The sequence below is a fragment of the Podarcis liolepis genome, assembly GCF_965112155.1.
Source record: "Podarcis liolepis genome assembly, chromosome: 12".
Lineage (NCBI taxonomy): Eukaryota > Metazoa > Chordata > Lepidosauria > Squamata > Lacertidae > Podarcis > Podarcis liolepis.
This window is the reverse complement of record NC_139563.1, coordinates 44,471,764-44,494,746: the sequence shown is the minus strand read 5'-3', so window position 1 is coordinate 44,494,746 and position 22,983 is coordinate 44,471,764. Positions and strand designations below refer to the sequence as shown.

General features: G+C 44.1%; 2 long non-coding RNA genes across 2 annotated transcripts; both read left to right on the top strand.

The window, feature by feature from the left end:
* The first annotated feature begins 25 nt into the window (after positions 1-25).
* Positions 26-10,278, top strand: LOC310690088. Its single transcript, XR_014517885.1, has 2 exons — positions 26-372; positions 9,464-10,278. It is a non-coding gene; the product is annotated as an uncharacterized lncRNA (long non-coding RNA).
* A 2,863-nt stretch (positions 10,279-13,141) lies between these two features.
* LOC310690119 lies at positions 13,142-21,074 on the top strand. Its single transcript, XR_014517921.1, has 2 exons — positions 13,142-14,122; positions 20,722-21,074. It is a non-coding gene; the product is annotated as an uncharacterized lncRNA (long non-coding RNA).
* The last annotated feature ends 1,909 nt before the right edge of the window (positions 21,075-22,983 follow it).

Below are 22,983 nucleotides of genomic sequence, written 5' to 3'. Positions count from 1 at the left end.
CAGGCCGGCGGCCAATCGGAGCCCAGAGCCGCAGGGCGCGGAATGGAGAGAGGCGGAGGCCCTAACCGCCTCCACCAATGGCGAAATGCCTGTGCTAAGTGGAAGGGTGCGATTGGCCAAGGGTCCCGACCATTCGCGGGCTAAGAGGAGGTCGGGTTTGGTTGCGCGTCAACGTGAGGCGCACGGGAACGTCGGCCTCTCAGGCGAGCGCCGCTTTCGCAGCAGGGTCTGCAGTGGGGGGCGACGTCTGGCTTACGAAGCTTCGCTGGGAGCGTTGCATCCTGGGGATTGTAGTTTGCAGCTGCTGTGGCTTGTCAGTCTCTTCTTGCGTAAAGCTGACTATCCCTGTGGAAACACTCTGGATGCTTTCCTGTAAGTAGCGATGAGCTGGACAAAGGCAAATTAAACAGAGCCTCTTTCCAGATGGAGCAGGCCATGCGGATTAGTTCCTGCATTTGCTGCTGATCATGTGGCCACACTCTTCAGAGGATCGGCTTTGCAGCCACTGCTTAGCTCTCGAGAGGCAAAAGTGGCAATGAGTGTCCCTTTCTATATGCTTTAGTGATCCCTTTGCCTCCCTGATGTATGTGCGTATTGCTCAGACTTTTATTTTATTTACTCTGCTGAAGCTCCTGTGCTGCTTTATTAGTCCTTCAGGGCAGCTCACATACCCTCCCAACATTTCTGCAATGAAAATAGGGACATCCTGTTCAATAATAATCATAATATTTATACCCAGCCCATCTGACCAGGTTGCTTCCAAAATATATTTAAAAAATCATTAACATTAAACATATACAGGTCTGCCTTCAGATGTCTTCTAAAGGTCCTATAGTTACTTATCTCCTTGGCTTGGGGGGGTCGCATAATTCCATACTGTCCAATGAAAATAAGGACATCCTGAGGAAAAGTGGGACAATCAGAAACCGGGACAGCTTCTGTGAATCAGGGACTTTCCCTGGAAAATAGGGACGCTTGGAGGGTCTTAGCTTACAGTTTTGAAATGGTTGTGAAGAAATAAAAAAAAAAAATTGAAAAAGCCAACAGCATTAGGAAAATGTCTGTGTTGGGGGGGGGATACCCTCCTCCCACTTACACCTCAACAGAGCCTAGGCAAATCAAAGGTTTCCAAAAGGTAGCATTGTCAGCACCAGGCAACCATCTCTGGGAAATATTTCCATAAGCAGAACAAGGCATCACAAGTGGCTCTTTCTCTGGTCATTACAATTGAAATGCTTGCTAGTCTGGGAATTGCTATAGCCCTGAAACACATTGCTGTTGTTTTATTTATATAGCTTAATCCATAGTGTTTCTTATAATCTAGAACAGGTGGGGAGCTCTATATCAGGGCCCAAAAGCAGTATTCCAGACCTCTCTATCCCGCCCTTGGGAGTCTCTTAGGCGTTGTCCCCTTCCCAAGCATCACCCATTAGCAGCCCTGCTCCTTGGTTTGCCTGGGCTGAAAGGTGTCCTGGAAGAGTGGTGTTGCCTCTTGCTTCCTCGCATTGAGTATACAGATATGCGTATGTTGTGATTTGTGTGTGGCCGCCCACTGTAGAAAGGTAGAAGTCACATCCATTGCATCACCTGCTTTTGCCTCTGGCGCTAACCGCCGCTGGTATGTGGCCCTGGGGAAGGTTGCGCACTAGGGAGTGTAGCCTTCAAACTGGGAAAGGTTCCTCACCCTTGAACCAGTCATTTCTGAAATATCTCCTTTGTGTCTAACGGAGATAAGGGAGAGAAACAGAGGCAGGTGTAAACAACAAACAGTTCAGTTACACATGCGTTAGTTAAGTTACCGTAATAGTGTATTGGGACTAAAGGGCTGTGCCTATAACTTCATGGAAAATGTTTTGAGGAAAGCTCTGGAAGACATAAGCGAGATGACCTCGTAGGGGCATTCTGGAAGGCAGTTCCAGGTATAAGGGGCAACAGGGGAGAAATGGCAGTCTTATTTGAGGAAATAAAAGTGCAGCAGAAGGCTGAGGGTGGTGGAGTTGGATGAAGAGTTTGGATTTGAGATCCCGCTTTATCACTACCCTACGGAGTCTCAAAGCGGCTAACAATCTCCTTTCCCTTCCTCCCCCACAACAAACACTCTGTGAGGTGAGTGAGGCTGAGAGACTTCAGAGAAGTGTGACTAGCCCAAGGTCATCCAGCAGCTGCACGTGGAGGAGCAGGGAATAGAACCTGGTTCACCATATTACAAGTCCACCGCTCTGAACCACTACACCACACTGGATGAAGCTCAGGCACCTATGTTTTGTGGTATAAGAACGGAGAGATGTGGAGGTAAAGGTGAGAAGGTTGTGAAGGACCCAGGAACAGACAGGAAGCTAGTGTATGGATTTATGGAGAGGTGTCATGGGATCAGGGTGATGGAAAAGGTGAATAAGGTCAAAATAATAATAATTTATTATTTGTGCCCCGCCCATCTGGCTGGGTTTCCCCAGCCACTCTGAGCGGCTTCCAACAAAGATTAAAAATACATTAGAATGTCACACATTAACAACTTCCCTGAACATGCTGGAGAGAAGTGAGATGATGGAAGGCCAGAGAGGAGATGAGGCAAAAAGCTGACCAGGGAACAACTCTCCTAGGAGGAAAAGTTCCTGTGTTTGTGACTTTGGGGTTTGGATAAAGGATGAGGAAGAGGCAACACGATAGAAGTGTAGAAATATATATATATATGGCATGGAGCACGTGGATAGAGAAAGGCTTTCCCACCTTTCTCGTAACAGTAGAACTTGTAGACATCCAATGAATGTTGGAAGCTTCAGAACAATCAAAATAAAGTACTTCTTCACGCAGCACAGAGTTCATCCATGGAATTTGCTCCAACAGGATGGCCACCAACTTGGATAGTTTTGGATTGGACAAATTCATGGAGGAGGAGACTGCTAGCCACAATGGCTATGTTCCACCTCCACTGTCGGCCTCTCAATGTCCGTTGCCGGGAACCGCAGGCGCGGAGAGAGCTGTTGTGTTTGCAAGCTCCCCTAGGCCCCCGGCTGACCCTTGTGAGAAGAGGAGTCTAGAGTAGATGCTCCATTGGCCTGATCTTCGAACATCTTATGTTCAAGGCATGGACCAGAGAGTTGCTTCTGAGGGGGACACAGAAGAAGCGGCATATTGCAATTTTATAAAGAAAGAACCAAAGTTCAACGAGGGATGGTGATGTTATGCACTCTTAAGTGCTGAGAAACTGGCTATGACAGCACTTGTATATAAGTGCTGCCTTTCAGCTTACCTCTTCAAATAAATATATTGTTCTTCTCTTGTTACAGGTTTAGAGAAAACCTGTGCTACAATAGCTTTCTCGCAGACCTTTTGCCACCCTGTGCTATCTCTTGGAAGCATATGCGGCACTTATCAAGGTCCATCCTGAATTTCCACACATTTTCTTTTAAACCAGGCTTTTTTTTATAGCCGTTACCAGGGTCTCTTCTCTTCCTTCCTTGCAAGAGATGTGGAAACCTTAGATACAGCAATGTCTGGGTCTGCTTTCACCTGCCTCTCCCCCCCCCCAATAAAAAAAGACTTAAGACTTCTGTAGGCCGTATCTGACAGCTAATTTGCATCTATACGTTTCATCACCTGGGATGTCATCATTCAATGACTCACACTTGAATGTAGGCAGTTTTGCTAACCAATCAGAATGTTACAGATCGGCCTATATTTTTACTACGTTGTGTTTGCCAGAATTACAGTATGTCACTGGCAGGTGAAAGCTTCATCTTCATGCAGAAACGTACTGAATGTCTTCTCTAATTCTCAGACCCTACGTGTTGCAGTATGTTTGCATCTTCATGATCGGAGGTTGAGGAGAAAAATACAAAGAGTTGGAGTAGAAAAAGGTTCCTCAACCCTGACTCTCCAGTAGTCATTTATATCCTGCATCACCCATTCACTGTTTTTCCACCAAGCCTGGTTGACTTGAGGACTGTGCCTTTGAGGACATTATCCAGGCCAGGGGTAGCCAATATGTTGCCTTCCAGCTGTTGCTGGATTGCAGTTACTGTCATTTCTTCTCACTTTCTGTACTAGTTGAATCTGATAGGAATTGCAATCCACAACCTGTACAGGGTACCATATTAGTTACTACTTGTGACTAGGTTGTGGTACTAGACGCGGATGGTGCTGTGGTCTAAACCACTGAGCCTGTTGGGCTTGCTGATCAGAAGGTCGGTGGTTCGAATCCCCGCGATGGGGCGAGCTCCCGTTGCTCTGTCCCAATTCCTGCCAGCCTAGCAGTTTGAAAGCACGCCAGTGCAAGTAGATAAATAGGTACCACCGCGACGGGAAGGTAAACGGTTTTTCCGTGCCCTCTGGCTTCCATCACAGTGTTCTGTTGTGCCAGAAGCAGTTTAGTCATGCTGGCCACATGACCCGGAAAGCTGTCTGAGGACAAACGCCCGCCTCCTTGGCCTGAAAGCAAGATGAGCTCCGCACCCCATAGTCGCCTTTGACTAGACTTAACTGTCCAGGTGTCCTTTACCTTACCTTTTACCTTACTAACTTGTCTCTTGTTTAAGTGCCATATCCCTTTCTCTAAATGCTGCCTTCAGTCTTGATCCCGGCTCGGTTTTGATTACACACTTGCTCCTTGCTCTCTTGCTCCTCCTTTGTTGCCTTGGCTTGTAACCCCTGATGATTTTGGACCAGGCAGCTGCTGCAAGCCCAATTGGGTTGATAGCCCCTTCTGGTTCCAGAGCCTCGGTGCCTGAAGCCTGACAAAGGGTCAGCTTTTAAATAACTGGGACCCAGGACCACAGAAGAAGAGGGTTGTATGCGGAAGAACAGGTAAAAGTCTAGCAGGTTCTTTCAGTTCAACGATCCCAGTAAGAGCCACTCTAATTATGGTGCTATTTAAAATTGTTTGTATGCAATTTTATTCTCAAGAGGCTCCCTGGGCTCCCTTTGGGAGATGAATGGTGGGCTTACGATTTTTAAATAAACAAATGTGTGAATGAAATTCACATGCACATTTTGTGTTATGTAAATAGGTTGCTGCAGGAAAGTGTGAGATAATGTCAGCACCATGAGGGTGGTTGTGGTGGCGAGAAGCTTAACACCTTCTCTCCCGGCCAAAATTGCCTCTCCAAATGTCTGCTGTTTGCGGTACATGACCCCAGTCAAGCTTGCAAAAATTTACCACTTGCCTGATAATAAATGTTGGAAATGTAAAGAAATTGAAGGTACTTTTTTCCACCTTTGGTGGACGTGCCCAAGGATCAAGGCTTTCTGGGAAATGATATATAATGAAATGAAAAAGGTATTTAAATATACCTTCCCTAAGAAACCAGAGGCCTTTCTCCTGGGCATTGTCGGCCAATTGGTGCCAAAGAAAGACAGAACATTCTTTATGTATGCTACAACAGCAGCAAGAATACTCATCGCAAAGTATTGGAAGACACAAGATCTACCCACCTTGGAAGAATGGCAGATGAAGGTGATAGACTATATGGGACTAGCAGAAATGACTGGCAGAATCCGAGCCCAGGGAAAAGAGACGGCGGAAGAAGATTGGAAGAAATTTAAGAACTATCTTAAGAAACATTGTAAAATTAATGAGTGCTAGAATGATGTGGTTTTAGAAATTAAATGGAGTACAGCTGTAAAGATTAAGTTAAAAGAAAAGAAAGGTTGACAATTAGATAAAATTAAGGGTGAGGATTTGCTGAACTAAATATTTGAAAAGGGAACGCAGAAAGGGGAGGTATGAGGAGGTCGGTGAAGTAAGTTTTAAGAAAATAAGGTTTTGAAATTATACTTGTTTTTTTTATTTTGTTTGTGTTTGTGTGTATTGTTATGTCTGATATAATTTGTAAAATCCCAATAAATATTTTTTAAAAAACAAAAACAAATGTCTGCTGTTTGCCTTCAACGGAAACTCCCAGTGGTGACCTTAAGCAAAGACTTTTCCCTTGCAGCAGAGAAAGCCTTGCCCCTGTCCTTTTTGTTGTGACATGATTATTGGTAGATGGAAGCGGCAACAGTGGTGCAGTTCTGGGTATCCGAAGTATCGCTGGCACATGCAGAAGCCATATGGAAGAATCTGCAGAACCAAAATAGATGTTCACTCCACTATCCTTATATGTGTTATTTAAGCATTGTAATCCATAGTCTTAAAAGAAACTGACATGTCAGTCGGTCAGAGGTGAAGCATCCAGAATAGAAGGCGTATAAATCTTATTTCTATGCTTTTGCTGCTAACAACAACAACAACAGTAGCAAACAAACCTAAAGAATGTGCACCTTTCCTTAAGATATATTATAATATATATTTTATTTAATAAGATTACTATTTTATTGTTTATTTTATAAATCCATGTTTTAATTCTGGGGGTATGGTGAGGTTTTTTTGTTTGTATTTATGTAGTTTTTGATTCATGCTTTCATGTTTCATTTTGTACATATATTTATATATTTTTAAAAATTGCTTTTTTATTATACGCCTCCCAGAAAAATTTATGGGGTGGCATACAAATGCCAGCAATTTTTGTCCTGGATAGGAATAATGGTGTATACATGTTCAGGAAAGATGCAAGTTTTTCACATCTGTTTTGGTTTTGCAAAAGCTCCATGTTACTACTTCTAAGATCTTTAAAGCTGCTAACTGTTTCATTTAATCTAATGTATGATAAAAAGAAAAATTAATATCCTGCATATGTCAGCATTATTATAACCATAATGCATTAATGAGAGAGAGATAGAGCTTCTATTAAATCAATCTTTAAGATCTAAAGAATATATATATATTTACATATACATCAGTAGAATTTATTTGTTTGGGCTACTGGCCATAACAAAACATACAACAGAATACCAGAAAAAAATAAAATAAAAATAATCCTCCCAGTACAGCCCCACAGAGCACCAGCAGCTCAACATCAACTAGCACTGGGCCACAAATACGCTTAAAAGGCAAAAGTATTGTACTTTTCCGTGTATAAGACGAGGATTTTTCCTGAGAAAATTATGGGGGGAAAGGGGGGGTTGTCTTATACATGGATAGTGCATCTGGGGGACATGGGATTGGTTGCTGCCGCAACCCGGAGATTGACGGTGGCTATTCGGCGTATTATTGGTGGCTTTGGCAAGGGCTGGTGTTGACTTGCTGCCGCTGCGGCAATTGGGTGGGCAATTGGGGGCTTTTGGGACGTGCGCGAGTGGCAGTGTAGGTCAGGTGGGTGAGCAACTTCCGGCAATCCTCCCTCCCAAAAAAGCTCAACAGCTGTGGACAATCTCCCCCCATTCCCCTAATTTCGTATACACGGGGCGTGTTATACACGGGAAAATACGGTAATCAGTGCAGAAAGAGTCTCCTCGTTACTGACAAGCTCAGCCTTATTGTCATTTTAAGCATGTCCCTAGCACCTTGAATTGTCCAAGCTGGCCAGGAAAGCTTGCAAACCAAAAGTTTAGGCTGACAAGGAAAGATGCACTGTGAACTTGCTAATATCAATCAGTAAGAGAAACTCTCACCAGCTATACACTTATAGAGCAACACCTCTGGAAACGAAAAGCAAATGCCATACTCTTTCTGTTTGACCCCTAATCCAATCAAGCCATTTTGGGCTCATCTTGATTTGACCTACTTAGAGCCTTGATGGAAGAAGCTCCATGCCTGATGCACTGCCATTATTCCTAATTATGGTAGCGCACATCATTACTTATGGATTAGAACCCTCCACCAGACATATAACCCTTTTTTGCACACTATCTATATGTATATCTATATCTATATCTATATCTATATCTATATCTATATCTATATCTCTATCTCTATATCTATATCTATATCTATATCTATATCTATATCTATATCTATATCTATATCTATATCTATATCTATATCTATCTATCTATCTATCTATCTATATTCGTATGTATCACCATGGTGGAGATCTTAGATCCCAACCATATGCAGATCAAGATCCCCTGTTGTTTACAAAGTAGTGGTACTCTACTTCTAGTTTCTCTCTCTCTCTAGACAACTACTTTCTCAGGTGATCAAACCTGCAGGAGTTCTTTCTTCTTAAGCCCTTGTGGATCAGACTTTATGGGTTCAGTCCTAGGCTGCATTGCTCCAATCCTTGTTAGTTTGGCTCCTCTCCCTACCTCTGTTCATTTTACTTGGATTAGTTGGGACTCGCAGAGAAGTGCGTAGTGCGTGCATCTCCATTTGAATGGTGGTTCTGTGCAACTCAGGGCTCAACCCACTCTCTGCCTCCTATCATCGCCCTTTCTCCAACTCCTCCTAGATAATCAGTATAGTAAAGGTAAAGGGACCCCTGACCATTAGGTCCAGTCTTGGCCGACTCTGGGGTTTCCTGTTCAGGGAAGTTTTTAATATTTAATGCTGTACTGTTTTTAACACTTGATTGGGAGCCGCCCAGAGTGGTTAGGGAAACTCAGCCAGATGGGCGGGGTATAAATAATAAATGATTATTATTATTGGCTGAGGGAGCTGGCGTTTGTCCGCAGACAGCTTCCGGGTCATGTGGGCAGCATGACTAAGCCGCTTTTGGCGAACCAGAGCAGCGCACGGAAACGCCATTTATCTTCCCACCAGAGCGGTACCTATTTATCTACTTGCACTTTGACGTGCGTTTGAACTGCTAGGTTGGCAGGAGCAGGGACCGAGCAACGGGAGCTCACCCCGTCATGGGGATTCGAACCGCCGACCTTGTGATCAGAAAGTCCTAGGCTCTGTGGTTTAACCCACAGCGCCGCCCGCGTGATCCAAAAGAGCCAGGGGTGTCTGACCCGCAAGAAGTTGCGGTAACACCAGTGAGACATGCTGAGGATGATCTCCTGATCGGCTGCAACCCTGTCAATGAGAGCTTCTCTCCACCCTCCTGACTTGGAATATGCCGTTCTCATTTCAGTCGTGCTCTCCCTCGCTGACTGTTGCACAGGTGCCAGTGCCCGCTTTGTAGCAACATGTATTTCCACTCCAACCTTCCTCTTTAACCCAGTTTGGCTCCTTGCATGCTTATCTGACGCCTACCATCGTCTCCATATTTGGCATTAGACCCCTCCTTCCTCTACCACCTTGTCAGATTTAACCGCAGTGTTGCTGGTTCAAATCTAATGCCGTCTGTGTAAAGAATCAATCTTTATATTTTGCAATGAATTCCATTCTCTTTTATCCTGAAACGTGGTCTATCAGCTGGTTGCTGATTTCCCCTGCTATATGTGGAATCTGCTATATGTGGAACCTGTACTCCAAAAGCATGCGCTGCTCATTGTACATGTGAAAACACATGATGTAGACAAGGGCATAGAGTAGCGTTGTTCCTATTGGCCAAGGAAATCTTTGATTTATGTTGTTGGAATAGTTTCCATCATGTAGAAGGTGCGGTAACAATTCATGCTAAATACTTGTATAAATAACAGTGTAGAATATTTAATGGAGACTGTTTAGTGTTGAATGTTTTTCACTGTCTTCCCACAGATGCAATAATGTAGATTAAGAGGCACATTTGTGATATTGTCCATCTGGAATCAATGCTGGAATCTCAGTGAAGCCTAACATCCTCTTTAAACGAAACCTTAATATGCAGTTTTTCAGTTCAGGCTGAAACTTTATATCTGCATACCATGGCACTGATTTTACAGCTGATAAAGAATATATGTATGTGTTTCTGAGATGAAATTGAGCTGCTAACTGCTAGTAAAGGTAAAGGTACCCCTGCCCGTACAGGCCAGTCTTGACAGACTCTAGGGTTGTGCACTCATCTCACCCTAAAGGCCGGGAGCCAGTGCTGTCCGCAGACACCTCCGGGTCACGTGGCCAGCGTGACGAAGCTGCTCTGGCGAACCGGCACCAGAGCAGCACACGGAACGCCGTTTACCTTCCCGCTATAAAGCGGTACCTATTTATCTACTTGCACTTAAGGGTGCTTTCGAACTGCTAGGTGGGCAGGAGCTGGGACCGAACAATGGGAGCTCACCCCTCCGCGGGGATTCGAACCGCCGACCATGCGATCAGCAAGTCCTAGGCGCTGAGGTTTTACCCACAGCGCCACCCGCGTCCCTGTGGACGCTAGTTTTCATTAAAACAGATCTGGGAGAAACAATGGGGGATATCGAACTAAGTTAGAGCAGACCTGTTAAATTCACGGTCTTGTAACTTGAGTCAGTCGGTTGAAGTGGGTCTACTCAGACCAATGCGATATATCATTCCATATGACTGGATCCTATAGTCAGTGCTGGGAAACCGGATTCTTCAGCTAGCCAAAATAAATTGTGAATGTTCATCCTGGGCAACCTTGTTTCTAGCAAATGATTTATTTTGTGCCAGAAGTTAAACAGAAGAGAGTAAACAACCACCTCGACTTTGGAGCATTCCTGTTTTCATATCCTAAATGAAATTTGCAGGGATTGTTAGTGCAGGCTGCAAACCTGAGCCAGAGAAAGAAAGTTGCAGAATTAAAGAGGTGGACGGGATCTCAGAGGAAATCGAATCCACCTTTTGCTTCACGCAGGCTCTACAGCCACATCCCTGATAGATTTCTGTTTGGCCTTTGCCTTTCCCGCATTGAGCAAATTACCCTCAGGGAAAGGGAGCCTACAATTTCCCACAAATGAACAACTCTTACCTAGGAATAGAAGGATCAGTCCATTTCAATTCTCCCAGCTTACAACCAAGAAAAACAGGTATACATTTCAAAATCAAACAGTGCAAAACTGATTTCATAATAACAGAATAAAACAACAACACAGTAGCAAGTGCAAAAATGTGCAAACAACAATGACATTTCAGTACTATAAATATAACATCAACAACATCCAGCAGCAGAAATAAAAAGGGAGCGTGACAGTTTCACCTTGGACCTAGAAACATCCCTCCCATGTCACTGTTCCCTGTCCGTCTCCTGCAGAAACTTCTTATAAAGCTTCCAAAGGCAACAGGTGGGGAAACTGGAAACACCTGTCCCATGATGTTGCTCTGTTCTCAATATTTCTGCAGCACTTTGCAATTTTTCTTTAAAAAAAAATCTCATGAAAATTTATCAGCATTTTAGTACAAATTTCTCTTACCGTGTGCAATTTTGACTAAAATATGACAACCCTAACTCACCAAACTGGGCACAATTAGTAAATGTTCGTCTTAAAACATGGCATCTGGAACTGGACATGGTATTCCAAATAAAATTTTATTTTCTTATTGTCCTGCAATATTTAGATTTCTCGATTAACTGAACAAATTATACTGCTGGAAAAAGCTTGGTGTAAGAAAAAGAAAGAACATGCGAACGTTCAGCCTGCCATTTGTTCTTGCGATGCAGCCGTTTGTTCACTATACCTGAGCCATTGTATTTCTTGTTCTACAGGTATAGCAGGATATTTGAACATCCCTGTTGCACAAAAAAACCCAAAACCTGATTCCCCTTTCTTGGAGGCGGTGCTTCTAATAAGTGATTCATCCGTGACTTTTTTCAAAGTGGTAATGAAGGTGTTCAGACGAGGTTGTGGTCCTTTTTTACACTTCAGTATTACACTTCAGGTTACCAGCTCAGCGAAAGTTCGGGAAGAGATTTTTTTAGACATTGGGGGTGGGGAATTAATTAGGATCGCGGAGCACATAATAATTCTTTTGAAACATCTGAAGCCTGTCAGAAAGTAGGAGTTACCTGCTTGCTGCAGACTAGAATAACAAAGAACGTTGCTAATTGTTTAGCGGTCAGGCTTTCAAATCTGTCAGGAACGGGACCAAAATAGTAGTTGGGGCTAAAATGACATCCCTATTAAAACCTCACAAATCTGATCCACTAGCCAATTAACAAGCAATTGCTGGATTGAACTGGTAGAGGACAGGTTTCTGAAACATTGACCGCAGAACTGTTCCTTTAGGCAGGGCTTGCAGTGGTCTGTATTCCATTCGAATAGTGTTGGGACATTAAACATATTAGACTTCAGAATGTGATTGATCAAGTTCCATTTCTGAAGCCTGGCGTATTTTTCAGACCCAAGTAGTTAAAATTGAAAAATACTGATGGGGTCATTGACTGCATCCTTCGGCTAGTGAAATATACATCTTTTGCTAGCAGATATAACATGATGAATGGATCGGCTATTCATTTGAGAGCGAGGTTTGATAGGAAGCACTGGGCCTGTGGAATTTTGGAACATTTCTTTTGACCCATTTCTTGATGTTTTAGATATGCCTGGGGGGACCCCTTTTGTTCTATGTACAACCCATTATAGATTCGTGGATCATGAAGTTTTTGATTTGCGTGAGATTTTTTTTTTCAATTACTCTTATAATTTTTGTAATACACCTCTGTGAAGTTATGGATTCCAGAAAGCTCACGTAATTGTCTGGGAATTAATTTACCAATAAACCAATAGCACAATTCAGCCAAAGTCAAGCACTGATTTAAATGAGACTTGAGGTTAACTCTTCCAACAAAGAAGCAGTGGGAGTTAAAAGCACTTAACTTGGGCTGGATTGAGGCCTTATTTTCCTAGAATCATAGAATCATAGAGTTAGAATCATAGAGTTAGAAGAGACCACAAGGGCCATCAAGTCCAACCCCCTGCCAAGCAGGAAACACCATCAGAGCACTCCTGACATATGGATGTCAAGCCTCTGCTTAAAGACCTCCAAAGAAGGAGACTCCACCACACTCCTTGGCAGCAAATTCCACTGTCGAACAGCTCTTACTGTCAGGAAGTTCTTCCTAATGTTTAGGTGGAATCTTCTTTCTTGTAATTTGGATCCATTGCTCCGTGTCCGCTTCTCTGGAGCAGCAGAAAACAACCTTTCTCCCTCCTCTATATGACATCCTTTTATATATTTGAACATGGCTATCATATCACCCCTTAACCTCCTCTTCTCCAGGCTAAACATGCCCAGCTCCCTTAGCCATTCCTCATAAGGCATCGTTTCCAGGCCTTTGACCATTTTGGTTGCCCTCCTCTGGACACGTTCCAGTTTGTCAGTGTCCTTCTTGAACTGTGGTGCCCAGAACAGGACACAGTACTCCAGGTGAGGTCTGACCAGAGCAGAATACAGTGGCACTATTACTTCCCTTGATCTAGATGCTATACTCCTATTGATGCAGCCCAGAATTGCATTGGCTTTTTTAGCTGCCGCGTCACATGGCATAGAACTGTAGAATTGGAAGGGACCCCTAGGGTCATCATGTCCAACCCCTACAATGCCAGAATCTTAATGAAAGCATTCATGACAGATGGCCATCCAACCTCTGCTTAAAAACTTCCAATGAAGGAGAACCCACAAGCTCCCAATGAAGACCGTTCCAATGTTCCACTTCAGGCAAAACAGAAAATGGCGCCCTCCACGCTCACACACTGCCATGGCTGCCTCTTCCACACCCAGCCACTTCCTCTGCCTCATGCCCGCTAATGTGCCCGCCTCCTCCACAACTGCCCACCACTATAGCCAGGCACAGAGGAAGTGGCGACAAACAATCAGGTAAAGGAAACAATCAGGTGGTGTACGGGCAATCTATACGGAAGATATTTGTATTTTGAGGAGTTAGTTATCTGACTTGGCTGCCCTCTTCCTTCCCCCCGCTCCTTCCTTTTCTTTTGTGAAGGTCTTTGGATGGCTGAGAACAGCCTTTAATGTCCTAGTCCTAATCTGTTGGAAGGAAGTGATATTGCTGGGTACAGTGGTACCTCGGGTTAAGAACTTAATTCGTTCCGGAGGTCCGTTCTTAACGTGAAACTGTTCTTAACCTGAGGTACCACTTTAACTAATGGGGCCTCCCACTGCCGCGTGATTTCTGTTCTCATCCTGAAGCAAAGTTCTTAACCCAAGGTACTATTTCTGGGTTAGCGGAGTCTGTAACCTGAAGTGTCTGTAACCCGAGGTACCACTGTACTTTCTTTGGTGTTAGACATTGTTTGGAGAACGTGAGGCACTGGGAGAGGTAGCTAATGAATGACCTGCACGTAGCTAGTCTGGCAAACCACACAAGCCAACACGCTAGCTAGCTATAAATCAGATGGTGTTGGGCATAGTTTTTTAGAAGCTCATGCACGGACTGATGGCTGCAGGGCTGTGCAAACTAAGGCTACCTGGGGAGTCACTTCACCACTTCTTGAGGGCTTCTAAGTGGCAGATTGAGGTGCATGCTTGGTATGTATATCTTGCAAAACTCGTGCTTTGTATTGCCGCTGAATCTCATTTTGAAAGAACCACCTTGCATTTGGCAAGCCAGGTGGGCACAGGTGACACTGGGTGGGCATGGTGGAAGCTGGATCTGCTGCCTGTGCCAACCACCTCAACTCACCTCACGGGCAGGCCGGCCCTGTGTTTGATCACCTTTCCCTAGAAGGCTTGCCAAAGTGGCAGTGGGGAGATTCTTTTTCGCAGCAAGAAAAGGAAAGCCGCCAGTGCGAATCACGATTCTGCTCCACCGAAACTTCGAAAGTGAGCCTGTGAGTTTAATATATAATGAACTGAAGAAACTTCTTAATTACACATTCCCGAAGAAACCGGAAGCCTTTCTATTAGGGATCATAGGGGAGGAAGTTAAGAAGGAGGACCATAAACTATTCCAATATGCTACTGCAGCAGCTAGAATACTGGTAGCTCAAAAATGGAAATTACAGGAGACCCCAACGATAATGGAATGTCAGGCTAAATTTTTTGAGTATACAGAGTTAGCTAAAATGACCTACAGAATTCGAGACCAAAAAGGGACAAAGTTTGAAGAAGAGTGGGGTAAATTTGTGGCATATATAAGATCTAACTGTAGAAATTTAAAGACTTCAGCAGGGTTGATATAAATCCTGTGATGTGTATGGAAGGTGAATAAGAATCTACAAGAGAAGACATATATTAAGAAAACCGAAGCGGGAAGGAAGGAAGTCTGGGCGTGAATATACGCAGTGTAAATAAGATGACAAAAAATGATGAATGTAAAAGATTGTTTTATTTTGTTTTATTTTTGTTTGTGGAAAATTTAATAAAAAGCACTTTAAAAAAAGAAAGAAAGTGAGCGTTGCTGTAGAAAGAAAGAAAGAAAGAAAGAAAGAAAGAAAGAAAGAAAGAAAGATGCCCATAAATTTGATAGAATCAAGCCATTTTGATTTGCCTCGGGTTGATAAATCTTTGGCATATTGGCTCAACAAAGTTTACTATCCCACTAATAGAGTATCTTTAGTGCATTAAGTAATTCAGGCAGAAAAATTCAGATCATGTGTCGTTAATGTCAGCAAAGAATCCTTCATGCCTGAAAAATTACCTTGTCAAGCTTTCTTCGTCTCTTTCCATTATGAGGTTTGTAGCCTAAATGTTTCTAGCCTTGAGGGACAAGAGGTTATATTGTATCCAATATTATTTTCAGTGTATTATAGTTACTAATAATTTGGAATCATATCGCCCATCTTGGGATTTTCTGTCTGCCCTTTGACACTCTGCTAACCAACTCTGCAATGTTAATGAATGTGTCAAGATTGCGAGAAGGATCCCTGGCGTACAGTGGTTCAACAGAACGCAAACCTGAAGCTTATGTGCTTAGAAAAGAAGTATAATTTTAATTTGCAATAAATGTATCAGAGGGGTGACCAAAATATGCCTGAGAATAAAGTTCAGCAGTTGACTAATATTTGAAGTTTAATGTTTTATTTGCATTTTCTAATCTAACACCGCACACACGCATTCGCTAAAATTGCATTAGTCCCTGTGCACAAGAAGTGAATCGCGTCGCAAAAATTAATAACTTCCAGCCGGTGAGTTCATACTTCAGGGGGGATTGACTCTCTTGTGCAGCCGTGTAAAAATATTTCATAATGCTTATCTGTCATTTTTCATTCCATTTAGAGCAGGGAATGTCATTCCCAAACCAAATCTGCATCTACCTTGCACAAGGCGGCAAAGAAATACAATTTACTAGTAAATACCGGCTTTCACACTGAAAGCAGAGATGCTTCCCCTTCACTCCCCACAGGATGGCCAAGGGGGTGAAGGAAGAATTCCCATGGCCTTCCATTCTGTCAGGTTGCGGACTCCAGCCCCGCTCTGCCCCTCTCAGTCTAAGAACCGTTGGACGGATGTAAAGAAGCATATCACAGCTTTGCAGCCTTTGGGAGGCAGGGCCAGCCCAACTCATTTTGCTGCCTGAGGTGAAGGACAAGTTCATTATATAGAACAGGATTGTCCAGTGCACAGCACAAGAGCTGCATGCAGCCATCAAGGCCATTTTTGGCAGCCCTCAGCAACGTTTGATCCCCCAGTCCTTGCACTACCTTCCTAAAGGCCCTGGGCTTTGGGAAAATAATAATAATAATAATTTATTTATGTCCCGCCCATCTGGCTGGGTTTCTCCAGCCATTCTGAGCCGCTCCCAACAGAATATTAAAAACACGTTAAAACATCAAACATTAAAAGCTTCCCTAAGCAGGGCTGCCTCAGATGTCTTCTAAAAGTCAGATAGTTGTTTATTTCCTTGACATCTGATGGGAGGGCGTTCCACAGGGCGGGCGCCACCACCAAGAAGGCCCTCTGCCTGGTTCCCTGTAACCTCACATCTCGCAGCGAGGGAACTGCCAGAAGGCCCTCGGAGTTCGACCTCAGAGCTGAATGATGGGGGTGGAGACGCTCCTTCAGGTATACTGGGCCAAGGCCGTTTAGGGCTTTAAAGGTCAGCACCAACACTTTGAATTGTGCTTGGAAACGTACTGGGAGCCAATGTAGGTCTTTCAGGACTGGTGTTATATGTTCTTGGCAGCCACTTCCAGTCACCAGTCTAGCTGCTGCTAGAGAGCTAGGGCTTTGACAGGGTCCTGCCTTGTTAGCACTTTCTCAGCTTTGGGAAAGAGGTGGGAAAGCCCTGCCAGAGCCTCATACCTCCTTCCCAAAGCCCGGCATCTTGCTAATCCAGCTTTGGGAAGACAACACAAGGGCTGGGTGTGTGTGTCAAATTTTGGCCTTGCTCCCCCCCCCCCATGTGCAACAAGGGAGCATGCGGCTTCGGGTTCTGTGCAGAAGTACTCTTGCGGCCTACTTGGTATGAACAGTTGGGCTGCCCTGATTTAGAGCTTTGTTTATTTATTGCAATTATATCCCCACTCCCCCCCCCCCAAGGAGCTCTCTAGGTGGTAAAATTCACATTATTTCTCTGGCCACTTTTGCCTCTGCCCTTGCCTGCTTTGGCCCCTGGCTCTCCCCACCACAGGCTTGGTTGTCTCCAGGGGAATGTGGCTGCTAGGCCACGAAAGATTCCCCACTTCCATTAGAGACAGAGGTATCTTAGTGAGCACATGAGCTAAGCGTTCTCTGAATGGAATCCTAAGTGCAGATGCTTTGAGGTTTCATTGTTGCTTCCCTTGTTATTTTTGGCCATGACATTTGTCTGCCTATGGTAAGGAGTTTTCATAACTTGGTTGAGAAAAGGCTTGCACTCAAGCCCTCGAGCCATGTCAGGAGTAAGACTCGGAAATGTACTTAGAGAGTGTCAAAGCAAGCGAAATGAATTCACTATGGCCTGACCTTTCCTTTCACTCAATTTTATTTGGAACAGAATTCTGCCTCTGTACATCTAGGATAATAGCACAGTGGACTACACAACTCGGTGCTTTTCTTTTCAAAACATCACCACCTCATTGTATAGCCAGATTCACAAGTTATTTGTTAAGGTGCCACGCTTGCATTGTGATTTATATTTGTTCTGTGCTTAACTTGGTGAGAAAGACGGCTCCATTTGAGTTTTGCAGTGAACTTGCATGCCCTTGGGCTTTTCCTAACACCATTTTAATGCAAGGGGAAGTACCGTATTTTTTGCTCTATAACACGCACCAGACCATAACACGCACGTAGTTTTTAGAGGAGGAAAACAAGAAAAAAAATATTCTAAACAAAATAGTGGATATATGATTTTTGTGGTTCATGCTGTGGCCACAGACATGTGATCTGACAGTGAGTTTGGAGTAGCCCAATGCAAAAATCCTGAGGATCCATGTGGATCCATGCTTTGTAACCACGGAGGAGGGAAGGAAGGGGAACCATGGATCCTCTGCTCACAACTGCAGCAGATCCCCACCCCCCACCCGCAGGCATTTGCTCCATAATACGCACAGACATTTCCCCTTACTTTCTAGGAGAAAAAAAGTGAGTGTTATGGTGCAAAAAATACGGTATTTTCAAATATCCCTAGCAGATTGTCTCATATTGGATACTAATGGGTAGAGCCTGCCTTGAGTTTTTAATTTTTGTACAGCGTAGAAATATTTGATGACTGGTTCATTATTTTTTAATTTATTTATACAATAACCTCCACTGCATTACGGGGTATCTTTGGGAGAAGAAAAAGCTAAGGAGTAAACCCTACACAAATCCAGAGTGGAGTCCCTAAGATGGTTTGAAGGTGCCCTGTATGTCTCCTGGCAACTCCTGCAGCCAGGCTGATGCAAAAGATATTGCTCTGCTTTCCTTGGACCACCTCAGTGAGGCTGAGAAGGGGGTCTTGTGATCTGGGCAGCCCAAGACCTCCAGACACACTGCCCAGGCTTGCGCCCCAGGGAGGTCGCAGGAACCCCCACCCCAATCATTCAGTTTGTACAAACTTCACACACTCACACTCACACACTACATATGCCACACTTCTGTTATAAATTCATAGAAAAATCAACCATACATCGGATTTGCACTGTTCCATTTTTATTTTACTCCATATGACAAGGACTATCAAAGGGGGGTGGCTTGGTTCTGGTCAGCCATAATCCCTTCACCATCCCAGCACATCCACAGGAGCCCTACCCAGTTGCTATGCCAACCCTGATGGTCCTAGACAGAAGACCATCAAGATCACAAAGAACTTGCATATGGGAGTGGATTCAGCATGGGCTGAAACAAAGGACAATGATCAGATCTTCCCTCTGGGGGCAGGAAACTGCCAACTCCCCTTTGTCTCCTGGAAGTGACTCATGGGCAGGGGGAAAGGAGGAATCAGCCAGGTGACAGGACGCTCAGGTTACCACCACAACTCCTCCCTCAACCCCTCCTTTCTGTAATGTATGCATGATGTCAACCCTTTCTGTAATGTATGCATGATGTCAACCCCTCCTTTCTGTAATGTATGCATGATGTTTCTGGGGGTGGGCTTGACCTAGAGGATGGGAATTTCAAAAGTTTTTATAAGGTCTTGCACACCATCTTTCTGGGTCTTTCCTCTCTCCTGCAGTGAGGGGAACACCCTGTTGCAACAGTTCAATAAAGGCCAAGCCTACAGGCTGCTGTTTTGCTCCAAGTTATCCTGGTTGGTGTCTTTGTTTTTGTCCAAGGGAGCCCTCGGATTTTTTCCGGTAACAACTTCAATACTGCTAACACATCGGTTTGACTTCACCCTTGGAGGTGCACTCCATTGTCTCTCAAGACAGATGCCAACAACAAGCAACAACAATACTATTACAGTGAAACCTCAGTTGTCAAACGTAATCCGTTCCAGAAGACTGTTCGAATTCCAAAATGTTCGACAACCGAGGCTCAATTGCCGGCCGTCAAATTCCTTTTAAAAAATGGAGAAATGTGCCACGGAAGCCATTCGACTTCCGAGGTGCATTCGAAAACAAAAGTACAGTACTTAATTCGTTCTGGAGGTCCGTTCTTAACCTGAAACTGTTCTTAACCTGAAGCACCACTTTAGCTAATGGGGCCTCTTCCTGCTGCTGTGCCGCCGGAGCACTATTTCTGTTCTCATCCTGAAGCAAAGTTCTTAACCTGAGGTACTACAGTGGTACCTCGGGTTACATACGCTTCAGGTTACATACGCTTCAGGTTACACACTCCACTAAGCCAGAAATAGTGCTTCAGGTTAAGAAATTTGCATCAGGATAAGAACAGAAATTGGGCTCCGGCGGTGCGGCAGCAGCAGGAGGCCCCATTAGCTAAAGTGGTGCTTCAGGTTAAGAACAGTTTCAGGTTAAGAACGGACCTCCAGAATGAATTAAGTACTTAACCCGAGGTACCACTGTATTTCTGGGTTAGCGGAGTCTGTAACCTGAAGCATATGTAACCTGAAGCGTATGTAAGCCAATGTACCACTGTATTCACTTCCAGGTCGTCAGCATCCGGGTTCCGAATTGTTCAGCTTCCAAAGTGTTCAACAACCAAGGTTCCACTGTACAGTGGTGCCTCGCAAGACGAAAAGAATCCGTTCTGTGATTCTCTTCGTCTAGTGGTTTTTTCGTCTTGCGAAGCAAGCCCATTGACGGATTAGCAGATTAGCGCTATTAGCGGCTTATCGGCTTTTCGGATCAGCTGATAAGCGGCTTAGCTGCTTAGAAAAAGGGGGAGGAAAGGAAAAAAAACCCGCAGGAACTCGCAAGACATTTTCGTCTTGCGAAGCAAGCCCATAGGAGATTCGTTTTGCGAAGCACCTCCAAAACGGAAAACTCTTTCGTCTAGCGAGTTTTCCGTCTTGCGAGGCATTCGTCTTGCAGGGCACCACTGTACATTGATGTGGTTTGTTTAGACCCTGCTGCTATTTTTGTATTATTCTTCTTAGCTACAAGCAGGGCAGCGGGAGTAACCGAGCTACAGGGAACCAACAAATTGACCACTTTCAGTTGCTCATATCAAACTATTTGCCAACCATTTTCATGTGCCCACAGGCCCTTATATAGTTCCTTCCTTTGTGTACTGGCAAATCAAACTAGGAAGCCTCTAATTAACTATAGACCCCCTTTCTTTGCTCTCTGGGATGAAAAGCATCCTCTCCCTGGGATGTTTTGCAGAAGTGGCTTTGTGGAAGACTTGCTGAGGTGCACTGAGCAGGAAGCTGTCCTGGCAGAAGGAAGATGTTCAGTAGAACATGCCGAGATCGATCAAGCAAACCGTGTCCCATGCCAGGAGGAAGGGAAAAGCATCCCAGAGCCAGCCACAACTCTGATCCCCATGCCCAGTATGAAGAGCTATTTGAAGTTGAGCATGAAAGCAAAAGCTGTCAGCTTTGCCAACCTGATCGCACATTTTCCTAGCACGTAGCGTCCCTCCTGCCTTAAAATCCATCTCCAGGCATGCCTCTCTCTTCAGAAAAGGGAGAAAAGGTGCGTGTGTTGTGGAAGGAGTAAAAAATATGCTAAAAACATCTTCCTCGTCACAGTGTGTTCCTATTCAGGCATTGGGGATGCAGTCCCCACCCCCTTCCAGAAACTCATACAGCTTCAGCAAACATACTGAAGGGGGGAAAAAAGACTTCTCACCATTGAATTTTGCAGTAGGAGAAGCACACTTGAGTTCCACTGAATCAATGATTTTGTCACTCAATGCTTAGATCACCCACCTGCTTCTTTTGAAGTATATATCTCCCTACCGATCAATGGCGCTGAGTCCAAGTACCAGTTCCATTCCTTTCAGAAGCACAATGAACATTTTTTGGAGGGGAGGGGTGTGAGATTGATGCAAAAATTGCTGCGGCTGGTAGTGCCTGCTGCTTCTGTTCAAATAAGATCCTGCGCTTTTTGCATGCTTGCGAATGCTGGTGATTGAATGCTCACCTTTTCCCCATTCCCTGTTGCTGCTACTCCTTCTTTGGAGAGAAATTACCTCTCCTGAGCAACCTGGCCGGCGAATTCTGCACCACCTGACGTTTCCAGACCGTCTTCAGAGACAGCCCTACATATAAATCCCAAAGATTTCCAATCAGCTGCTTCTGGGGTAGTAAGGAGACATCATTAGCGGTACAAAATATTGGAAATGACCACTGCTTCGTTGACTGCTGCTAGGCTCATCATTGCTGCCAAATGGACATACTTTCAGTTAACTGGATATACACCAATGGTATGATAAAACCTGGGAAGGAGCTTTTAAAAAAAAACACACCAAAAACCTTACCTATTATATATAAAATGGGTGTTATTAATATTCTTATGTATTTTGTGTTTTTATGCTGCAAACTGCCCTGTGATCTTTGGAGGAAAGGAAGTATAATTTTTAAAAATAAAAATAAAATAAGTAATGAATGAATGACATTAAGTCAAGGAAAATCGATATATTATCAACATTTATTAATCATCAATCACTATATTGGAACCATACAATGTAAAAGGGGGGGGGGAGAAAGAAGGAAGTAGAGCAATACATTTTATCTTCTCTAATGAGATGGATGAGCCTGATGGAGATGATGATCACTGGGTTTGTGAGTTTTGAGTCTTAAGTTGCTGTGCTCTTTGATATTCAGCAGGTTTCTCTGTTTGCTCAGAAGATCATTTACATGGCTGGATCCAGCTGTGACCAGGTACAAAGCTGGAAATGCAAAGTTTTTCTTTTCTACTCCAGACCCCTTTTGACCCCCTAGATCTTTTCCTGCTCCCTGCCTACACATTCCTATTGACCCCAGGGGAAACCCTGCTCTAGTCAGCAAGGACTTCTAAGGTGTGGAATGGCTCCATCCATCCAGGCTGGCCATTGGCTTCCCTGACCAGGAAGTACTACAGAGACTTCCTGTTCAGACTGGGACTTCACCCAACCTTTAGCTGTGTTCAAGTATGTCTACTCCTGATGTTTGCTCTTCAGCTCTGGGTTCCTGCTCTTGCTCAGCAGCTACCTATGATCCGCAGAGGCTTTTGTATGATCTGGCCCAAGGTGTCTTAGATGGGGAGGGGTGATGCAAAAAGGGACATTTCTGCAAAATTCCAGAAAGATAAAAGACATGAATTCTGACTGGTTCACATTTTCCAAAACCAGCTTCACGAAAACTGTTTTGACCTTGAGGAGTGAATTGCAGAATATTTTACATTTAAAATTAATATGACTGCTTACACAAAAATGTCCTGTAGCTCTCAGTAGACTGTAAATGCCTGCTAGTTGAGAATACTTTCACAGAGAGATCAAACAGCTTCTTTCTCTCCCAAAGAACTTTCTGCCTGAAATGTGCAATTTTGGTGGGGGGTTTTAGGTTAATGGTTTCTTTTTAGGTTTTTCCATTTGCTAATGTCAGGTGTGCATACAGGATTCAGTAAGTTAATGGATGTTTTTCCTTTCAAGAAAATGTTTAC